This window comes from Ruditapes philippinarum, unplaced genomic scaffold (assembly GCF_026571515.1).
Source record: "Ruditapes philippinarum isolate M1 unplaced genomic scaffold, ASM2657151v2 ctg3641_1_1_1_1, whole genome shotgun sequence".
NCBI classification, from domain to species: domain Eukaryota; kingdom Metazoa; phylum Mollusca; class Bivalvia; order Venerida; family Veneridae; genus Ruditapes; species Ruditapes philippinarum.
Window position 1 is genome coordinate 41,913 of NW_026865420.1, and position 9,490 is coordinate 51,402.

General features: G+C 33.1%; 1 pseudogene; it reads left to right on the forward strand.

Moving 5' to 3' along the window:
- Positions 1–7,618, forward strand: part of LOC132728943 (phosphonopyruvate decarboxylase-like) — a 33,990-nt pseudogene extending 26,372 nt beyond the window's left edge.
- The last annotated feature ends 1,872 nt before the right edge of the window (positions 7,619–9,490 follow it).

The following is a 9,490-nucleotide window of genomic DNA, read 5'->3' on the forward strand; positions in this document are numbered from 1 at the left end:
GAAAATCACCTACTCAGTCATTGTTTTTCATAAAACGCATTGCTTTCAAAATTGTGAAAGCTTGCCGATGATTGAGTGTTTGAAAAAACACAAGAACTTCGGGTGATAACCTAGTAGTGATTGTCAGATCCTAATATGTAGCGTTATTTAGGAGCTGATTTTAATCAGATTGGTTTGTTCCAGGATTATATGATAGAGCTTTCCCACACATATGAACTAAAATAAATTCTGTATGAACTAAAACAATACCTGTGGATAAATTTAATGTTATTTGATAACTATATTAGAGACATAACAATTTATCTGTGGGCAGGCAAAATTTTGGATGGTTCAGTCATCAAAACTAAAACATTAAAGCAATACTGTATCTTAATTAGGCCCATTAGTTGCCATGCCAAAATCATCATTCATCGAAAAAATCAATGTCACATGATTTGATGCCCTTTTCAAAATATTTGGCTGAAGTTCTTTTAAAAAAGGAGATAAATGAATCCATTTCTTTGAATAAGTGTAAGCTTGGGATTGTGAAAACGCTTGAATTGGAAATGTATCAAACATGCAAATAACATAAAACATAATTCTGTCACAGAACGTTCATCTTTTGACATTTTTTCTCAATTTAGAAACGTGCCCATTTTGGTGGAGTGGCACCTCGACAGGTTTGTAATTTTTGAAATTTTAGTTCTGTTTTGGGATACTGGAGTATTGTGTTAAGAAGTCATTAATTTTATGTTACTGATCTTTTAAGGGTGAAGGTTTCTCCGGCTTTGTAATATCTTACTGCTTACTTATACCAAGAACAAATCAAGATACATTACATGCTTTATTTCATTTTTAGCTCATCTGTTTCTAAGTAAAAGTAGGGCTATTATGCTTGCTGCATTGTTGTTGTTGTACAAAAATTAATTAATGCCCCCCATTATACAAACATTTTAAAAGGTATCAACATGAAATTTGGAAAACTTACTAGCCATTACAAGGTGCAACTGTTAGACAAGTAGCATAATTTTGAGATCATTACTAATGACAGTCATGTCTGACTGTCATATCAGCCATAATGTATAACTAAAAAGAACAATTATTGGACCCCCCAAGACATTTTCTTTAAAAATTGGAAGAAAAACCCTGCATTTGTAAAGGTCAAAACTAAAGTACATGTACCATAATAGCATTCTTCAACTTCTTATATTCATTTATTTTTCTAAGGCATTTATAAACATCCCTCTCTCTGAAGATGATCTCTTGATAGATAAAACCCTTTCCATATTTATAATCCTTAGAGTAGTGTGTTTTTAAACATGTTTGTCACGATAACGTTCTCTCAGATCTTTCAAAAATTGCTTTTAATGGTAACTCTTTAGGTAACTTGTTTGTAATGTAACTCATTAAAAGAATGTCTTCTGTGTAGAGCGTATTTCAACATACTTAAGATATTGTATATGTAAAGCTATTGTAACACTGAGAATTTATGTTTTCATTCACAGCAATATGTGGAGCAGAAGATTCGTAACGAGGAGGCCGGGGAGCTGACGGAGTTGGTCAGAGACTTCTTGGACCCTGCCGTCTTCTATAACCAGCTCATAGGCAAAGGGATAGACTTTTTCTGTGGTGTGCCAGATTCTTTGTTAAAAGGTATGCTTTGTTTTTTAAAATAGGTTTAAATAATGTTCGTATTATAAGTTACTTCATGAATTTTTTTATTGTATACCTGGAAATTTTTATAATACGATCATTCTCAAGTGAAGAAATACATACATACAACCAGATTGATTTTTGAGGTAATTCACTCCTTGAGTTGCTTGAATTACTCTGTCCGCTCGCTTAGCTATATCGGCAGGGCACTGGTCCAGAATTGTAATCAAGGGGTCGCTGGTTAGATCCTTGAGACAGGCAAAATATCTCAGACATTGTGTTAAATGGTCATTTTTGACTCATCTGATTTAGAAATCATGTGGAATTAGTAGATGGTCAAGGGGTATCCATGGTCAAGGGGTATCCATGGCCAAGTGGTTACGGTTGTTGACTTCAAACCACTTGCCTTTCACCGCCCTGTTAGGGACACAAGTGTCTTCAGATTCTTTCATGTTAAGAGCTTTTAATCCAGCTAGCTTACGGAACATCTCAAAATGATAATTAGGCTAGATGGAGTATGATATGGATTTGATAAAGATATTTTGGACACTAGAAAAGAAAATGAGGCTATATGGGGTGTGATATGGATTTGATATGAACCTTTTAAACTCTGGAAATGAAATGAAGCTATATGGGGTTGTGATACGGATTTGATATGGATGATTTGAACTCTGGAAATTAGAACAACATTGGATCCTACATGTATAATGATTTCTATAGGAACATCATATGGTGCAAATGATGAAAGTGCATTGTTTACATTTTATAAAGTGTGGAATAATCAATTGTTCTAGAACAAAAAATTATTATTCATCATGTAAATGTTCATACTTAATGGGTTGGAATTCTGTCGACATCTTTTTCAAAAAAAAAAATTCTATTGTTTTTATCAATAATTGGAGCTTATTGAAAATGTGCCCATTTTAGACCAATTCATTTTAATAAGCACCAATTACAGTACTGTAAAATCATAATTATTCGCGGGAACAAAATTTTATCCCAACAAATACTTCTTGCCATGTCTCTATTCTATATATCACAAACATGCATTGGCGCTTTTCCGCTGATTTTTGTGTAATGAATGCCCATAGGCAAGGATTAAATTTATTGACAAGCGCTTTGTGATGCTTAAAGATATGTACATGCGGTAAGTAAAATGCTCAGCGATTAAGTGTAAGATTACTTTGCATTAAGTGATTTATTTTATTTTTTTTGCAAGAAATTCCACGAATTTTAAGAACCCACGATAATGCCCGTTTTGATAAAACCACGAAATTTCATGCCCATGAATATAAGTGAATTTGCAGCATATGATGAAAATTCATAATAATTATATTTTCATACTTTTTTCCTCCAGATTTCTGTGCGTACGTAACAGATAATGCCCCTGCTAGTAACCATGTTATAACAGCGAATGAAGGCAACTCGGTCGCCCTAGCCTCAGGTTATCATCTGGCTACAGGAAAATCAGCCTTAGTTTATCTTCAGGTAAATATTTATATATGTACATTCACTTTCATTTTCTCAACAGTAGCTAATTCCCATATTGACTTAAATTTTATGTAATAGTGGATTCTCAGTTTCGAAATATCCAGCTAGTTTATGGAAGGTGGATGGTTCTACTCACTCAGGTGCCCCTTCATGCCTGAAATTATGCACAAAGGAACACCTGGGGTCTTCCTTCACCAATAAAGCTTTTAAGTCACCATATGACTTTAATTGTGTTGATATGACTTTAAATCCAATCAGACAATTCAGTTTTTAAGTTACTCTTCTTTAGATTCTTTATATTTTCATTGAAAGTGAAGAAATTGTTTTCAGTATTAAAAATATTGTTCAGCAAAAGTTATCTTAAATCCACATAATATTGCATACTGGTTTGATAATCCACATAATAATTTCTCAATATAAAAATATCCAAGAAATAAAAAGCAGAACAGCCTCTGCAGAATAATAACCTCTTTAAAACAACAAAGCAATAACCTTTTTAAAACAACTAAGCAGTAACCTCTTTAAAACAAGTAGGCAATAACCTTGCAGTAACCTCTTTAAAACAACTGAGCAAATTACCTCTTTAAAACAACAAAGCAATTACCTCTTTAAAACAATTAAGAAATAACCTCTTTAAAACAACTAAGCAATAATCCGTTTAAAACAACTGAGCAAATTACCTCTTTAAAACAACTAAGCAATAACCTCTTCAAAACAACTAAGCAAAACCCTCTTTAAAACAACTAGGCAATAACCTCTTTAAAACAACTAGGCAATTACCTCTTTAAAACAACTGAGCAATAACCTCTTTAAAACAACTGAGCAAATAACCTCTTTACAACAACTAGGCAATAACCTCTTTAAAACAACTAAGCAATAACCTCTTTAAAACAACTGAACAATAACTTTTTTTCAAACAACTAGGCAATAACCTCCAAATTATAATTAAAAACAACATTATCAATCCTCCTAAAGTCAGACTAATTGATAAATTTTACCTCTCTTTAGCAACACCTCTAATAACAACAGCCAAATTCTTTTGTTTTTGGAAGTGACTGCTTCTCTGCAGAGGTTGTACTTTTCTTGCATTGAAACCATGAATAAAAATTTTGATAAAACAAAATCTATCAAAATCTCCCCCTGATTTATGCCACTGAAATATTTTTGGGGAATATTTTAACATGACTGGTTCCTGTTTCAAGAATTTCAGGGTTAGGTAAAACTGTTGAATCCGCTTTAATGTATACCGAGTAACCAGCAGTGCATTAGTATACCAATGCTTTTTACTAGTGGGATTTGGAGAGGGGAACCAGGCAAACGTGATAACCTCACAATCTTTCACAAGGGCAAAGTCAACTCCAGGGTTATTGGGTAAGATTTATTCCCTCAGGCAATGTTTTTTTAATTTTGTTATAGTTGTTCTAGATATCTATTTATTTATAAAAACATTGATTTTGTTAATGTACAAAGTATTATTTGTGAATATATTTAAAAAAACTGGCTTAATTTTTGTAGTTGAATTATGTGTATTTTATGTAAATAAGATAATCTGTTTCATATAATGCAGGAAAACTATAATTGCTAGACCGGTTATCACATTGATTAGAAAAAAATCTGTTCCATGTTTCCTGTCAAATACATAGGATTATTAGAAGAAATATTTCTTGTAGGATTATTAGAAAAAAAATTTCTTTGAAACCGTCAGGTTAAGTGTTAAAACTGTAAATGAGTGTTTAATTAGTGGCTTTAATGACTTGTAATCTCTTTCAGCTGCTCTAGGGATCCCATTCCAGCCATTACCAGATTATGAGGAAGGGGCCGAATTAGCGTTACAAAGTGCAAGACATTACATGGACCTTTCAAAAGGGCCCTATGCTCTGCTCGTAAAACGACAGATCTTTTCACCATATAAATTACCAAGGGTTATACCGGAATTCCCGTTATCTAGAGAAGATGCAATGAAGATAGTCATAGATAATCTAGGTCAGAAAGACATTGTGGTCGGAACTACGGGAATGTTGTCCCGAGAGTTGTATGAATACAGGTTCGTAGCCCATGATTCATTGTAATACTCGAAACCTTACTTTAGTTGCAAACTTACAGCAGGTGCAAAGTGCCATGTGGCAACTGTAAATATTTGCCCAATACTTAACTTCTGTGTTGTTATAATTTTCTGGTTTCTTCAGGGTAATTGATACCAGCATGTTAAATTGTTAAATGTTATAAATTGAGTACAGCTCAAGCCGGTGCTTAGGCGCATGAGGGATGTTATAACCTAAAAAGTCAGTGTGATTTTAGAAGTAAACCTTCTTCCATTTATTCAAGTCTTCATAAGTTGTGAAATCTTACACAAAGTTAAGTGGAATAAATTTGTGTATTTCAGGGTAGAGAGAGAGGATGGACATGAACGAGATTTCCTCACTGTAGGATCTATGGGTCACGCATCATCTATTGCACTTGGTATAGCTATGCAGAAACATAAAAGACAGGTATATAAATTCACCAAAGAGATAAAATCTGTATCAATCACTACAGATCTCAATATTGCAAGAACATTTCATAAACAGGTTTTTCAATTGAAGTATTGTAATAACAGTACCACTTGCGCTTGAAATAATGCACAAATGAAAAAAGCCGATCAAAGGTCTTTAGTTTTACCTAGATAACTTCTACACAATACAACTTTTACTCACAGAAGTTCACATTGCTTTCCTTACATCATCAAGACAAAGAGGTCTTTTTATAAAAGGTAGCCTTTGTCAGTGAAATATAGCCTTCGTCAGTGAAATACATATTGTAATATTACAAATTTAATGTAAGTGGTATAAACTCTCATATACATTGCAGGTGACAATAGATTCTATCCATGCAACTAGTTTAGACCAAGATCAGCTGTCACATCAGTTCCGTCTGCTCCTGGTCTAAATAGTTTGTGATTCAGGTGGTCCATAGGGGCGTCTTTGGCCGAGTGGTTAAGGTCCTTTACTTCAAACCACTTGCTCCTCACTGCTGTGGGTTTGAATACCGACAGGGACTTTGGATTCTTTGATGTGAGGAAGCTATCCAGCTAGCTTACAGTACGTCGGTAGTTCTACTCGGGTACCTGTTTGTGTCTGATATGTTGCATGGATGGGCACCTGAGGTCTTCCTCCACCAGTAAAACTGGGATGTCGCTATATGACCTATAATGTGTTGGTTTAGCGTAAAACCCAATTAAACAAACAAACAGAAGGTCCATATCATTTTTAAAAAAATTCCAAAAAATGATGAACGGTTTTTGAGAGACAAATCCATTTAAGATATGTAGGTTAGTAAGGTTATAGCATATATAGAACAGCCTGGAATTGAGATAATTCTGTGCTCAATGTAACAATAGGAACGCATTTCCATCCATATTTTATTTGTTTTTTGTGGTACTTTAATTTACATGATCTGTTTATTATGTCTTCAGGTTTTCTGTCTAGACGGTGACGGATCTGTGATCATGCACATGGGTGCCATGGCAACAGTAGGTCAACATGCCCCACGCAACTTCAGACACATAATAATAAATAACGGTGCCCATGACTCAGTGGGAGGTCAACCCACAGATGCCGGGGACCATACAAAGTTTGACTTTGGGTCCATTGCAAAAGGTTGTGGTTACAAGGAGGTAGGTTTTCAAATATTTTTGTTGTTAACTTAAGGTTGGAATTGAGGTGACCCATTTCATAAGTGCAACACAGTACAGCACTTATAACAAAACTGACATGTTGAATACTTTAAGTTTCACCTTGACCTTCAAATGACTGACCATCAAGCTCAAGTTAGTTGCCATGATGGACACATTTGAATCATACTTTGACAAACAACACTAATGACAACACTGTATAATTCAAGTATGACCTTGATCTGTACATGACCTGAACTGTCAAGGTCAAATATGAAATTTTTATTTAATTCTTTACAAAAAATAATTACACTTTCTTTCACAGCTCTTCACTACAATGATCTTTCTCTGATGTATTTGCCGTTGTAAATAAGAAAATGTAAGTCAAACATGGCCCCAACCTATTTTAGGCTGTTTATCTGGGAAAGAGTCAGAAAAATGAAGGAATAAAATCCATGTTAAGAGTTGGGATTTCCAGCCTTTTTTGTATTGAGTTAGTCTGTTGACTTGTAGTATTTTATAATTAGGTAAAACAGTACTAACATACATGTTGTATATTGTGAATTTTTACAGTATCTACTTGCCATTAATCCCGAGGATGTAGCAGCAGCTGTGGTCAAGATGAGGACAATGGACGGACCAGTTCTGCTGGAAATTAAGACCAAGACAGGAGCCAGGCACGACCTGGGAAGACCAAAAACTAAACCATTGGAAAACAAGGAAGATTTTATGCACTTTTTAGCATTATCCAAATAAATTTAGATCAGGGTTATAAAGTTTTAAAATCATCTTTAAGGAAAACTAAAATTTACATAGTTAAACATATGTTGTTAAAGTATAACAAAATAAGGGTGAAAATAATGTTTTGTATTGGAATGAACTTGTGAAAAGGTTTATGATTTTTTTTATATTTTTGAAATCAAAATACTGAGCCAGTATGTGTATACGATAGATATAATTCAAACATCATGTTATCTGACAAAGTGTGAAAATGTGATTTTGAGGTCATTAGGTCAAGGTCATAGTGCCACATGAATTATTTGTCAAGAATTTTATCAGCCATTATACATATATGTATTATATTTTATGACTGATTTACAAAAAAGTATATGTGCACTGGTGAATATGGGTTTTTACCAGCATTATTCTAAGAGATACTGTCTTAATAGCTTTATAAAAAAAAGTCCTTTTTTATCAACCCATAGGTGTAGCATTTATGTGGCATATGACCTTGGCAAGTGGCAAATTTATGTTATTTTGTCACAGTTTTCCCATTCAGGAGATGAAAAAAAAGTCGTTGAATTCATTTCATTCATATGCTGACACTACCAGGATGTTCGCAGGGTTTTAAAAGAAAAATGAGATTATGTGTAATGTTATCATAGATCATTGTCATCGTAGATGGTTAACTTGTGCTGGAAGACTATAAATCAGAGAGCTTTGAGTAATTTTTTATTGGACATTTTTATATTGTAGCCTTAATTGCTTAGATGCTTTCAAGATTACTTGTTTACCTGTTCAGCTGTGGTCTGTATAGAGCAAGGCTGTTTTGCATTCTGACCATGTATTCTGACGATGCATTCTGAACGTGCATTCTGACCATGCATTCTGGCCGCACTGTGTTGATTGCTGAGTTATATCAACATTTTCATATCAATTAAACAAGCAAACAAACATACTTTTTTTAGAAACTGTGACATGTGTTCATGACAGGTTTATTTGGGTAGGTTAAGTGTTCAGGGTAAAAACGTTAGTAAAGGGTTATATATATGTAGTAAACATCCATTTCTTCATATAACCTATCGGATACCTTTATAAAGGTTCCTGGTAAAATTGCTTAGCATAAATGGTTATATACCAAAGAATCATTTATTCCAGGTCATATAACCAATCAGATGTCTTTAAAGGTTTCTGAAAGATAATATTGCTTAGTTTAAATGGTTATATAGCAAACAACCATTTATTCTAGGCCAAGTAACCCATCAAATATCTTTTATTGATTCTGATAGGTAATATTATCTTGTATAAATGATTATATAGCAAACAACCATTTATTCCAGGCCATATAACCATCAAATGTCTTTTAAGGTTTCTGCCTTGTTTAAATGGTTATATAGCAAACAATCATTTATGCCATGCCATTTAACCCATCAAATATCTTTAAATGATAATACAGGTAATATTGTCTAGTAAAATAAATTGTTATAATTATAGAAATCATTTATTCCAGGCCATATAACCTGACTTTATAATGAATTTATATCACAGCACAAGTGCTTTCTTTGATTAAAATGGAATTTAAGTATGAATTGCAGCAACTATGTGTAAAGACAATATAATTATGATGATTACCCAATGAAAATCAAGAAGTATTGATAAACAATGACAATTAAGTGCTTGTATTTTTGAAAGTATAGATAACATGTGACATTTCGATTGTTGAAAGATTTTTTATATAAATTTTGTGAATATGAAGTTTCGTTTTAGTAGTTAGAAATATATGTAGTTATATTATTTATTTTAACATGTTTTGAGTTGATTATTTATCTTAAGTCTTTGTTATTGTTTATTTGATAGTTTAACATACATTTTACTTTGGATTTATTTATTAAATAACATTGTTAGAGTAGCATTATAGTGTCTTTTATATTCATAATCTTTTTGATATTGTGCTGTACATCTGGTACATTGTCTTTAACCTTGTTTAAAATGTCAGCA